The 13,241-nt window shown below is 38.7% G+C and overlaps 1 protein-coding gene and 1 long non-coding RNA gene across 7 annotated transcripts in view; one reads left to right on the top strand and one right to left on the bottom strand.

The window, feature by feature from the left end:
• LOC120495204 (uncharacterized) overlaps window positions 1–3,169 on the bottom strand; it is a 57,783-nt gene extending 54,614 nt beyond the window's left edge. The window contains exon 1 of the long non-coding RNA XR_005626004.2: window positions 3,033–3,169. This is a non-coding gene — a long non-coding RNA (uncharacterized LOC120495204). The remainder of the gene's footprint in view (window positions 1–3,032) is intronic.
• add3a (adducin 3 (gamma) a) overlaps window positions 1–13,241 on the top strand; it is a 111,318-nt gene that overhangs the window by 59,390 nt on the left and 38,687 nt on the right. For 2 of the 6 annotated variants that reach the window (XM_039694645.2, XM_039694640.2), the window contains exon 1: window positions 12,241–12,493. The exons of 2 other annotated variants lie outside the window; for them this stretch is intronic. The gene's annotated coding sequence lies outside the window, so the exon portion shown is untranslated. Of the gene's footprint in view, window positions 1–12,240; window positions 12,494–13,241 lie in introns of those variants that run through there. 2 more of the 6 variants (XM_039694646.2, XM_039694644.2) reach the window with 1 other exon arrangement.

The following is a 13,241-nucleotide window of genomic DNA, read 5'->3' as shown; positions in this document are numbered from 1 at the left end:
CTTTTCCTGAGGAACAAAGTTTTCCATACTTGTGGGCAGGGTCTCTGGTCAAATTTACAGGGTCCTGAATGAAGTTTTTTTAGAAGGAGGCCAGCTTTGTATGCATGCCCAATGAGTTGGCTGTACCATAGAAGACCTTAGAATACTTCCTATATCAAAAGATCTGGGACAATGTTCCAGGGTGTTCACCCCTTAATGACATGCCTTGTTTGTAGGAAATGGGATAACCCCAGTTATCCCCAGTTAATTTATATTGGTTGTAGTTTGGAATTCAATGTTGTTGAACTTGATTTACAATTGTTTACCTCAAAGTCTGATGGTGTTTTAGGACACCATCGGGTTACTTAATGGAATTTTCGGTTCCTTGCCACTGTTGCCTTTGGCTTGCTCAGTTGGGTATACTCAAATTAAATGAGCCATCATTGATCAGCTCTACCAAACTTGATTGTCTTTTTTTCCATGAATAAACAAACACTGTTGTCTTGATTGATTTGGAGAAGCAGCTTTGATACATTCTGTATTGTGAAAAGCGCTATAGAAATATATTTGACTTGACTTGACAAAGTTCTAGAATTTTTGACTGGAATTTAAAACTGGCTTGAGAGTTTAGAATTTACTGTTGGTCCTGAGTCACGTATTACTCATGCTTCTGTCTCTTTGCATGTCATCCAGGCTCTGGATGAATGCCTGTGACCCAGCTGGATCCCTTTGTCTATCAGGAAGTTTGGCTCCTTATATTCTGGTTCTTGATTTGCCTCATCCCGACTGTGGACCCATCACCACTGAGTCATTAATGGCCAATTGCATAAGGAGTAGGAAGAAGTGTTCTTGTCGCTACTCTATTTAGTTGTGCTGTTCTCCATCTGAAATTTTGCAGCAAGTCCAGTGACAGGTCCTGTTGTCCCTTGAATGGACAAAGCGGCGACCACAAACTCTTCTATCTTTTTGGGAAGTCTGATCTTGAACAGTGGTACTAGCTGAATGGTGTTTGCGGCAGGAGGTGGTGCTGCATAAATGGATTTGGCTGGGGAAGTGATGGCTCCTGCTGCTGGGTGAGCGGACGTCTATTGGTCTCTGTCTTGGCCTTTACTGCTGGTTCAGCTCGGAGCTGACCTTCTGCTCACTTCGCAGGGGCTCCGGAATTTTCCAAACCCCTGCCGATGGGTGTTTAGCATTGATACACAATGGGGCATCCACAGTTCTCAGAGAAAAACTTGATTCACTTCCTCCAGCTGAACTGTCTTCTATTACTAACCTGCCAGATTGGAAAAGAGCCGTACAGCTTTGAGTGCTAGTTAAGATCATTCATAATTAGGGCTGTCAGTTAAACACGTTATTAACGGCGTTAACGCAAACCCATTTTAACGGCGTCAATTTTTTATTGCGCGGTTAACAGTCTTTTTGGCCTAGCAAACTTTGTAGGTTTTTTTTTCATGGCGCTGCGTTATGAAACCCATTCATTTCAATGGCTTGCGCCACACGAGGAGGACGTTTTGTTGCTTTGTCGACCAAAGCGCAAGCGAATCTAGCTAGACCGGAAACAAAACAACAGGCACACCGCACACACTCGTTTGGGCTTGCGAGCCTTCCAAAAGTTGGTTAACATTACGTTTTGAGTGGATGATGAGCGCAAGACGCTGAAATGGATGCCAATAAGATTCTAAATGGAAAATTTACTTTACTAAATGGTTCAATTGACCAGACCAAAGTGATCTGTGTTTTGTTGTTGTGAACTGAGCTATCATCATCGCCGCACGTCCAGTCTGAAATACCACTTGATTGCCAAGCACACACACACTCACAGATGATGCGAATTCTCCACCCCCTCATCAATATCAGGACTTCGTCAGTATTTCTTTCACCCTTTTATTGATGGACACTGTTACATAGTGTGAGATTATTTGCTCCAAAAATAAAAAAAATCAATAAAATTCAATAAAAAACATTTGCACAAAGCAAACCGATCCACTTTTCCATGTTGATAAGAGCGTTAAAATGAGAAAAAATAGAATGCGAGAAAAAGAATTCAAAAGACATTTATAATAGATAAAAATGTGCAATTAATCGCGAGATAACCACGACATTAATGCGATTAATCGCGATTAAATATTTTAATCGTTTGACAGCACATTATCATACTACAGCAAATATTCAACTACAGTTTCCTTTCATCCTAAAGGGATCAATTCAGACCTTGGATATTTAGAACCACTCTTCAGTTTAGTCGAGTCTTCTCAGTTGTCTTTTCTCCATAAATGTATTTCCTTTTTTGTCCTCTTGCCTATTGCATTGGAATTTCCTGCCCTAGCTTATTTTTTATCGTCTAAAATCCATTCTTCAACCCAGCCCAACCTAAGAGAAACTAGTGTAGATTAATAAGCTGTGCAGGAAAGTGGTCTGATTGTCTTCGACTAAACTTGCTTGTTGTAAACTGTTTAAAACAAGAACAGAAAGGACTGTGATCAAAGTGTTTTTAACAAGACTTTCAGAAGACTCCCTTGCCTTTTAGATGGGACCCCTGAATAAAACCCTTTTTTCCTCCTTCAGTCGGGGTGAATTCCTGAGCAGAACTAGACGACTGCGTTGGAGAAAAGTCTCTGTGATTCCTTCATTCAGTCAGCATGCTTTGAAAACACCGAGACCCAGAGGAAAGAAAGCTCGTAACTCACCTCGGCAACCCTTCGTCCTACAAGTTACTCTTTCATCTAGTGGTTGAAATGGTCACAGTTCAAGTTCACGGCCCAGCACATATTTGTTCGCGCCTTTGGGACCCCTATGAAAATCTTCACCTCTAGCTTGTTACCCATAGCAGGTGGCTGGTGATAATGTCTTAATCTGGCAAAGGTCTCGTACGAAGAGTGAAGATGGAAGATCATCCCATGTAATTACACGTTTGCTCCATTACTTCTTAAATCTTTTGTACACATGGTTTATGTTATCGTGTGTTTGAGATGTTTTCTATATACGAGTCCCTTGAAGATGGTAAAAAGAACCATATGTGAAATTTGACGGAAGGGAAGGAGGGGACTTACCCAGGTTGATTGCTCTCTTAGGGCACGAGGTGGGGCCGCAACATACATCTCCACTGGTTGTGTTCGTCTCCCTGGAAACCTCTGATAATTCGGCTGAGTGAACGGCAGATGTTTTTAAGTGTGTGTGTGTGTGTGTGTGTGTGTGTGTGTCTGCGATGGACTGGTCATACAAACCTTGTGAGAAAGTCTTTTGGCTCATGGGGTAATACATCATTGCCTTACACACACACCCGGTTTCTTTTTCCTGACTGCGCAATACCCTTCCAGGAAACAGTCGTCCCTTCCTTCATCCATGCAAGCTTTGATTGTTTCAGTTCAGTTTTGCTCAGTTATACAAATCGACTGTCACAAGTCCTTGTCACGGCCAGAAGTTCAGCTTCATCTCATGAACTTCAGTAATCATCTCTCTCGGGATCGATCCCACAATGGACATGACTCTGAAATTATTTATTTTTTTTAGATTGCAACAATGGCTTCTGCAGATGTGAATGAGTCTCTTGTTCTAATATTCTTTTTTTTTTTAATTCACTCATTCCCGTCTCTGGAATGTTGAAATGGCTCCACGGGGAGAGTGAGATGGTTATTATGATAAAGGTCGCCTGTTGACATTCCCCTCGTTTCCGAGTTATGATCTGATATCAGCATAATCTGATATGGTTGGGTCAAGCTCAACATATAAGACTTAGAGTTAGAGTTAGTAATGGGAAATTAAAAGATGTTTACTGATTATTGTTCCATTTGCGATTCCACTTGACGTTTCATGTTCATTGATGGTTTGGTTAAAGGTTCTCTTGGCATTTTTAATAAAGAACAAATGGCTACCAGTTTACCTTGTGATTGTATCTAATTAGCCAACTATAAAGACAAGAGTTCCTTCTGTGCGGATTGACGGCACCATGTGATTTTTTTCGCCATTAGGATCGACAGGATCTGTGCCTCTAAAATGACTCCTGAGGGGTTTGAACTTGTGTGGTCATGAAATAGAGTCACAGCAGTGCCATGTGATACATAGCAGTACACAAACATCCTCTTTATCAGTTTATTTATCAGGGTCATCACGAAATGAGGTCTATTACACATGGGTGAATGGTTCTTTTGGGAAAGGATGTATTCATTGGATCTGTTATATGGTGATTTGTTTTTTTGGTTAGTGCAGTCAGTGGTTCTCAGTCTGGGATCTGTAAAGGATTCCGAGTGGTCTGTGAGATGATTGGCAAATCCATAAATTAAACTGACTAATTAATCTACTCTAAATTAATAATGTGGTTTAGTGCATACATGTTTAGTCTATCTTTAATTTCAGTGAAAAAAACCCAGCAATGTTATATGGCTCAGGACAAGATTTGTGACATTGACCTTCGAATGAGGTTTGGTGATTTATAAACTAGGCTATAGACTTGCTTTATAGACCATTTTGCAAGATGTAAACAACACTGGTCCAGAAGCACTTCCTGTTTCAGTTTTTTAACGCTACATAAAAGCTGGGATGAAATACAACCAACAGAACATATAAAACTGAATCAAAAAGTTAAACAAACATCTTTAAGATGTTTTCTTTACATGTGAAATAAAGAAAACAGTTACAAACTGAAACAGGAAGTGTTTCTGGACCAGTTTTGTTTACATCTTGTGAAATGGTCAATATATGCCATCAGAATCACTTTGTGGAGTGTATAAATGAAGTGTCTAAAATTTGAAAGGTGGCAATCTCTGTTATTCTAATTCTAAATTACCGTCTGATGTCTTTTTTGCAGCTTTTACTTACTTGATTTTCTTTATAAAGCACTTTACAGCTGCAACTGCAGACCGAAGTGCTGTACAACCAGCAGCATAAAAACAAACAACGCAAAACAACAGGCAGCTTACTAATACAGATACTAACCCAACCTCGCGAAGGCTAATGACAAGAAATATTTTTTTAACACTGGCTTTAAAGGGGTGATGAACTGAGAAATCAAATTTTCCTTGAGCTTTTGACATCTAAGAGGTCATCATATTATAAGACTATCCTGTAAGTTTCAGAACTGAAAACGTCCTTGTTAGTCCAATAAAAGCTTTTATTGACACCAACCCCAGCAAACAACTCGTTTTTCAAAGTGGGGAACTATGATGTCAAAGAGGATAAAACACCACCCCCGCAGAAGAAGATCAACGCCTACTTCAACAAGGCCGGTTTAGCCCCGTCTGCACGGATAAACTTTATTTTTAATGACGTTCCAGCTGATGAGGGTAAAACATTGTCCGTCTGTTCGCTTCATTTCATTGAGGATTGTTTTGTAAACAAGACTGGATTTGCAGACCGATTAAGAGTAAAGATCGCTGCTGTGCCTATATTGGACCTGACAGGAATGGTGGAACACACGAACTCTCGGTCGAACATGTATGGGCGAATCATTCCGGTTGCCATTTTACAACATTGGATGTTTTCAAAACAATTTCCCCCAAGAGCATCGACGGGTGAGTTGAAACTCATTATAATATGCAAAACTGTTATCCACTCACAGCAGTGGGCGTTTACTTCCAAGTCTTCAGTGCGAGACACCCATTAAAACCGAGCGTTTTTCAGCTAGGCTCAAAACAAGGGTAGAAAATAGCCTATTACTTATTCATTCATGTTTTTGAATGCAAAAACCAAGCGAACGTCATCAATTGACCACAGACAACAATGTAATAAAATTTAAAAAGCCAGTTCATGACCCCTTTAAATACATTTAAAGCAGCGCAGTCTCATCCCAAGACGTCATATAACTGACGTCTTGGGACGTCTTTTGACCATATGTCAACATACGCCTTTTTAGGGTACCCTTAAACGTCGGTTAGATGACGTTATCGGATCCTAACTCTACCCCAGACCTAAACCTACCCCGTCACCTAACTGACGTTAAAGGTAAAGCGTCAGTTGTATGACGGCCCGGGATCGTCATGTAACCGACGTTAAAGGGTACCCTAAAAAGGCGGATGTTGACGTATGGTCAAAAGACGTCATATGACTTCTTGGGATGAGACTGTGTTATTTAAAGAGGTGATCTCTCTTAGTTCAAGAAGCAGACTATTCCAAAGCCTCGGACCCGCAGCAGCAAAGGCCTGATCACCTTTTAACTTTAAATGAGACTGAGGGACAGAAAGCAATGACTTTTGTGATCAAACGAGCAGCATGTCTCTTTTTGTCATCAGCTATTATATAATCCCTAATGAATGAGCAAGCGAGTTAACCGCTTATTGGTATGAAATTAATGTTGGCACTGCTTTATTAAGAAAAGGCTTTGATCAGCATTGAGAATAAAAGGATAGAAAAGATAGCTTAGATCTGTTACAAGATGAGAATGTACAGTGTTTTATTCAAGGTTTAAACGATAACTTGTTTGCTTAAAGTGGCCATATTTGTTTTGTTTTTTTATGATTTTTTATTTTTATTTTTTTAGTTTGGCTAGTTTTCAGGTCTGGATGTACTGGGGAGGGGGCTTTATATTGTGAACTTTAAAAGTATGACAACATTGTACATCAGAGTCTTATTTATTTAGAAAAAAAAAACCTAGGAAAATCCTGTTTTCTATTATGTCCCCTTTAAAGTCTTTCGTCCCCCCTGTGATGTTCTGACTCAGATTGAATTAAAACAATCGGAAATCAACTTAACTCAAACAGTTCAAGGTAAAATTATTTCCCCTGAGGAACTCTCTCTTTCTCTAGATAAAACACACAATCATAGAGAGGTCACTACTGAGTGAAAACTACAGTATTCGTCAAGCTGCATCCGCTGTTTTTGTAAAAGTTGGTGCACCAAGCAGGAAATTTTACCTTTTACTCCCTGACCAGGTCAGATTATGATGATAAAATTAAATATGAAGACAATGTCACTTATCCAGCCCACATTTTAATTTCTAAGCCTATAGTTAAGTTGACATGGTTGCGCATTTAGCTTGTTTACTATTTGCGCATTCCCATGGCTACTATTAACGGTTATCTGTTTTAGAATCCAAAATATGACAACATACAAAGAGTCTGTTTATCTGTGTGCATGTTTTCTGGTCTGCTGCCCTGTGTTATTACGCTTACTACACTTGGGGAATTTGTTGAAGGCTATCAGGTGATGCTGTCCTCCAGGAGCCGCGGCGCTACAGGCGGATCTTGGCACACGCTCGTACATCAGCCATGAACTTTACTGTCTGGCTGACTGACTGACAAGCACAAGAATTTGATACTGATTTGCCAGAATACTAATACAACCATCCAAGTACCAGTGGCGTTAAGGACGTAAATATTTTCAGACATATTTTAAGTTCACATACAGAAGCTAACAAAGTCGAACTATTAACTCTTCCGCCGCCATTGACGGATATTTTCGTCATTTAGGAGACAACACTTCCGCGGCATTAAAGGGGGTGGGATAATGCCCTCTTCACAAGATGCGAAACCACCCTTTTAACGGAAATTTCCGTCTTCGATGTCCCCAGAGTGTGTATGTGAAGTTTTAGTTAAATTGTTACTTTTTGAGGGTAATTTTCAGCCGATTTTCTCATATTTAGAAGAATATCAGTAACCAGACAGTTTCATTGACTTCCATAGTAGGAAAAAAATATACTATGAAAGTCAATGAGACCAGAAACTATCTGCTTACTGATATTCTTCTAAATATCAGAAAATTGGCGGAATGGATTGAAAAACGGTAAAACCCAACAGTTTAACTCTGGGGGAGTGGTAAAATGAGCCTATTTCCTTTAATGTCTTTATCTAGTTTGCATTTACCCATAGCTTCACTACCAACTCCAGAACTAGTTTACCTAATGAATTCATTTCTGTCCCTCATTAAACCGTATGTTTATGTGTGTCTTCATGATCTTCTGAAATGCTTGAGATCACCAGTTTAATGAATTTGTCCCGGTTCCAGGTTTATGTGCAGGTTCAGTAAGAGAGTCATTTAAATATCAGTGTGTGTGTGTGTGTGTGTGTGTGTGTGGAAGAGTTGTTCCACATACAGGACACTGTCTCCGTTGTTCAAAAAGTCAGGGTGGGTTAAATATTAGCCTCTGGCCACAATGATTCTGCCCTTCTCTGAGATATCACACATAAAGCCCCGCGCTTTGACGGAACATGAGGAACGATGGCCTGATTTGATATCACTACAATGTGTCTGTGTGTTGTAAAGTCAATATTTTACAGTTTTTATCAGTGCAAACAATAGGTTTCACACTGAACTCAAACAGGGGTTCAAACCAATTGTACGAACCATGTGCAAGGCCCGGATGCCTGTTATTAGAGGGTAGGGTCGGTCTGCGGTGACTGCGGTTGCATCAAGTAATGCAGTCAGGCCTCGTACAGCGAGATACGGGCGGAAACACGGGACAGAACGAGATGACCGTACCGCACACACATGCGCCATCAGAGAGAGTAAACAGTGAATGGCATTTGTTTGCGTTAGGACACTGGGAAGTACGCACACACAATCGCACCTGTTCTGTTGGTATTACTCTAGTCAAATAGTAGGCAGAGAGAATTGTGGGAAAGGGAGTGATATCAGGGCAAACTCCATAAAAGTGAGACTTTATTTGCAGGCCAAACCACGAGACAAAGATTGTCCGCTCGGTTTTGCCGACTCTCTCTTTTGAATTCCTGTCTGTCCTCTGGCTGTCAATCTGATTGACTGTCCTCCCACTGGACTTTGGTGAACTGGCACATGGAAACCATGTATTTATAGTCTGTCTCTGTCATTGCTGAAAGTTAGTTATCGCTTCACTTTGCCATTGATCAATGATCATATCCAAGTGCTGTCATTAAAATGCACTCGATTTTTACTTTTTCGGTAACACTTTACAATAAGGTCTCATTTGTTAACATTAGTGAATGCATTCGCTTACATGACTCATATATTTTTAAAAGCATCTTTTTTAGTGTTAGGCCTGTCACAGTTATTGATTAATTGTCTGATTTTCAAGATTTGTTATCACATTTTTTCTTTTGTCAAATCAACTTAAATAATTTATTTAGTTCAGATAACTTATTATTTTGAGTTTTTGATGATTAAATCAATCTCCTTCATTGTATTAACTCACTTTTTCCAGTTCAGTCAACTTAAAATTTTACCAGGCAACCAGGTTACTTACTTTAAGTTAAACCAACAATATTTTTTTACAGTGTGGTTATTCGATTTAATCGCTGTTATTTGAGATAATTGTGCAGTATCATGTTGTTCCATCCAAACAATCTGTATTTTATATTTATAGTTAGTATAGTTATTATTCATGACTAATTAATTAGCGCTGTCTATAGATGAATCACATCTAACACACACATATATTGTACTGTACATACACACACTTACATTATTTGGTAACACTTTATTTGAAGGGGTGTGCATAAGACTGACATGACACTGTCATAAACATGACATAACACCTGTCATGAACATGAAGGAGTCTTTATGAATGTTTATGACTGTTATCATTAAGTGTCATTCGGTAAATTATGACACTTTTAATGCAAAGTTGACATTGTTTAAATTGTCTTTGTTATGACAACTTGACATTAACACAGACAAAAATGTCTTGATTAAGACAACTTGACATTAACCAAGAAATCATAACCTGTCAACCTGACATCTTTATAACTAGTCCAACGTGTTCCACTTTACTTGAGGTAAGGGGAAATATTAATGACACTGTTTTTTGATAGTATTTCACAGTGTAATAATAACCCTTAATGACATCTTTATAACTAGTACAATGTGTCCACTTCATTTGAGGACAAGTAAAATATTCATGACAGAGTTATGGTGTCATGACGGCCAAAGTCAAAACCAACCACACATGACAGGGTAATGTAATGTTAACGCAAAGCTAAATAACTTCTTTAAGTTTGATAATTAGACCTGTTATGACATATTTGTGACAGGTTATGATTTCTTGGTTAATGTCAAGTTGTCATAACAAAGACATTTCGGTCTGTGTTAATGTCAAGTTGTCATAATCAAGACATTTTAAACAATGTCAACTTTGCATTAGAAGTGTCATAATTTACCGAATGACACTTAATGACAAAAGTCATAAACATTCATAAAGACTCCTTCATGTTCATGACAGGTGTTATGTCATGTTTATGACAGTGTCATGTCAGTCTTATGCGCTCCCCTTCAAATAAAGTGTTACCCATTATTTATATATATATATATATATATATATATATATATATATATGAAGAGTTCAGATGCAAAAGCCTCTAATTGCCATTTGAAATTTTCTTCTTTAATGATGATTTTTATCAAACTTGTATATTTAAGTTCAGTAATTTCACTTAAATAACAATTAATAGGTAATTATCATTGCCATTTAAGTGAAATTACTGAACTTAAATATATAAGCTTGATAAAAATTATCATTCTAGAAGAAAATTTCAAATGGCATTTAGAGGCTTTTGCATCTGAACTCTTCATATATATGTACAGTATATACGCATATACATAAACTTTTATAGTTAGATGTGATTTAATTGATTTAACAGCACTAACAAACATTCTTCATTTTCACAGCATTTAAGTCAATCATTGGCATATTTTAATTATAAGTTTTATTATATAAAGTGACAAAAACAAAACAAAATTTTTAATTGCAATTATTTGAATGTCAATCATCAGAACAAAACTCCTCATCATGATGGGCTTAGTTAATATATTAGTATAATATAATCTGTTCATTGTTTGTTCATGTTAGATCACACAGTTACAAATATATATTCATGAATGTTAAAATTACCTCTGACTAAGATGAATAAATGCTCTAGAAGTATTGTTCATTATTAGTTCATGGTAACGAACACAGTAAATCACTGGTAACAAATGAAGCATTGTAAAGTGTTACATTTTCTTAAGTGGCACGTTGCTAAGGTGTTGCTAGGATATTTTGTGTAATTACTATGGTGTACTGGACGCTTCCTGTGCAAGTTTACAGATCACACCCACAGTTATCTCTGATATTCTGGTTTGCATTGGTGTCTGTTATACTCTATTGTTGCTGTCTGTGTCACAACAGTCATAAAGTAGGAATGATCCTCACTTCCCTGATGCCTTCTGAGATAAGATGTGTGTGAGTTATGTTTATCTGTTTACGTTGACAGGAAAACAAGATTTATGGTTGCGATATTGGTGTCTGTCTTCTCTTGAGCTGAGTTTTTATGCCTCTCTTTACATATGCAGTACCCTTTGTTTGACAGGACAGAGGAAACAGTAACCTGCAGTACCCTTTGTTTGACAGGACAGAGGAAACAGTAACCTGGTGCTTATCCCCAGAATGTTGTTTCGGCATCTACAGATGCGAACTGGCCCATGCTTACCTTGACCTCATGTTTATCTATGAACTTAAACACTGACACACACTCCGACTAGAAGAGTATGCAAGTCATCAATATCAGTATGTGTTATAAAGCGTCTCCAACCCTCTGGACGGCAAGTCGTGGGAAAATAGTTGAATAATTTTGTTTCATTACTGCTTTCACTGGCCAATCTGATCATTCTGACGTCACACGTCACTGTTTCCAAGTCCAAAACATTATCAGATGCCTAAAACAAACAACAAATTGTACTTGTATACACTCTCACAGTGTGTTGAAATCACAATCCTAACCTTTATCTCCATTACGAAATCCCAGATGGCCAGACAGTGATTAATAATACATACTTTTGTTTGAAAGAATTAATACAAGTGCTTTAACATAAATATAAGCTGCGTCTCTCTCTTCTTTTTTGTGACTGGTTTTATAGACTAATGTGATGAAGAGTCAAAATGATTGATGCTGTCGAGTTGATACTGATGAACTCCTATTGAACCCAAAACATTGATTGAATCAAACTTTGTTGTTCAATGCTAATGTTTTGTTTTGACGATAAAACCTGCAAGATGTGTTCCAGCTGCCAATGAAAGACTCTAATACTTTAACAGTGTCCTGTTCACATCTATGTGTAGATTTCTTGTGTGTGAGGCGAGCTATGAGGATAATTCGGTTATAGTGTGGATTTGTGTCACTGTAATTTCATATCTTTCTCTCTCACACACACACGCGCGCGCGCACACTCAGTATCGTAAACACTGACCTTTAATTCTTCTAGTTTGGACACGAGTGGGCGGGGCACAGTAGATATCCTACGTTCTGATTGGCCGATTGGATTTGTGCGCTCTGTGAAGGGGCCGGATTAGTAGGTCACATGACCACTTCAGTTTCTCTCTCTCTCCTGAAGCAGATCCTCTCAAACAGACTCCCACGTACAAACACGCACATACACACTACAGCCGAAAATCCCCTATTTACGAGGGAAGAGGAGTGTGAGGGTTGCTTTGTGCGCTTTACTGAGTGGAATTGCGGACTGTTTGTGGAGTTTTTGGACTGTTTTTGTCGTGTTTAATCCTCCGAGGTAATCTGGGAATGAAAGAGATGCGCTCGAGCGCTCACTGGACTTTCACTCTGTGAGGATCAAACAGGTGAGTTTAACGGCACAAGTTCTGGAAAACCATTCCGTTTTCTTTTCAGGGTTACTATCTAACCCTGCATTATCGTTTAAAGGCAATTTGAACGATTGAGTAAACTACAAATATCGCCGCCTGAAATCACAACAGCGGCAAAAAACGATTTAAAGGTCTTATTCGTCAACCATCACTATTTTGTTTACATTAAAACAGTGTTTTTGCATCTTATCATATAATTTTTTCATAATTTTGTGCTTTTTTTTTTAAAGCTTGCTTTGTCGTTATTTCTGCGCGAGCACGCACACACCCCCTCGCGGTCCGCTATTCTGAGCGCGAGACCCCGCAACGCCTGAAATCCGAGTCTGAAAATCTCTCGCTATTTATAGATCTGCTAAAGATAAGAGAGAAATAGTAAGGCATACCGACGATGATGGGTGGGTGTGGGAGGAAACACGCATATCGTAGCCTACAGTTCCATTAAAGGCACTTTAGGGCGTTTAAAACGGAAAAAAAATGTATAAATGTCACGACATGTGTATGTTAAAAGGTTCACATACAGTCCTTGGGTCAGTCGCTCCCGCTGTGAATGGTAAGTAGTGATTGTAATGGTTCATATGAGGGCGACTGCTGTCTGAAATGGGACTCATGTCAAACTGAATTTAAGCTGTGTGAGAGAAAGCAGTAACACAATGAGGCATTGACTGTAGTGCACACTGTGAATCTTGTGACTCGTACTGCTGGTGTCCCTGTAGTGTATTTTATT

The sequence above is a fragment of the Pimephales promelas genome, chromosome 2, assembly GCF_988280905.1.
Source record: "Pimephales promelas chromosome 2, fPimPro1.hap1.1, whole genome shotgun sequence".
Taxonomy (NCBI): Eukaryota; Metazoa; Chordata; class Actinopteri; order Cypriniformes; family Leuciscidae; genus Pimephales; species Pimephales promelas.
This window is presented reverse-complemented; position numbering and strand designations above follow the sequence as displayed.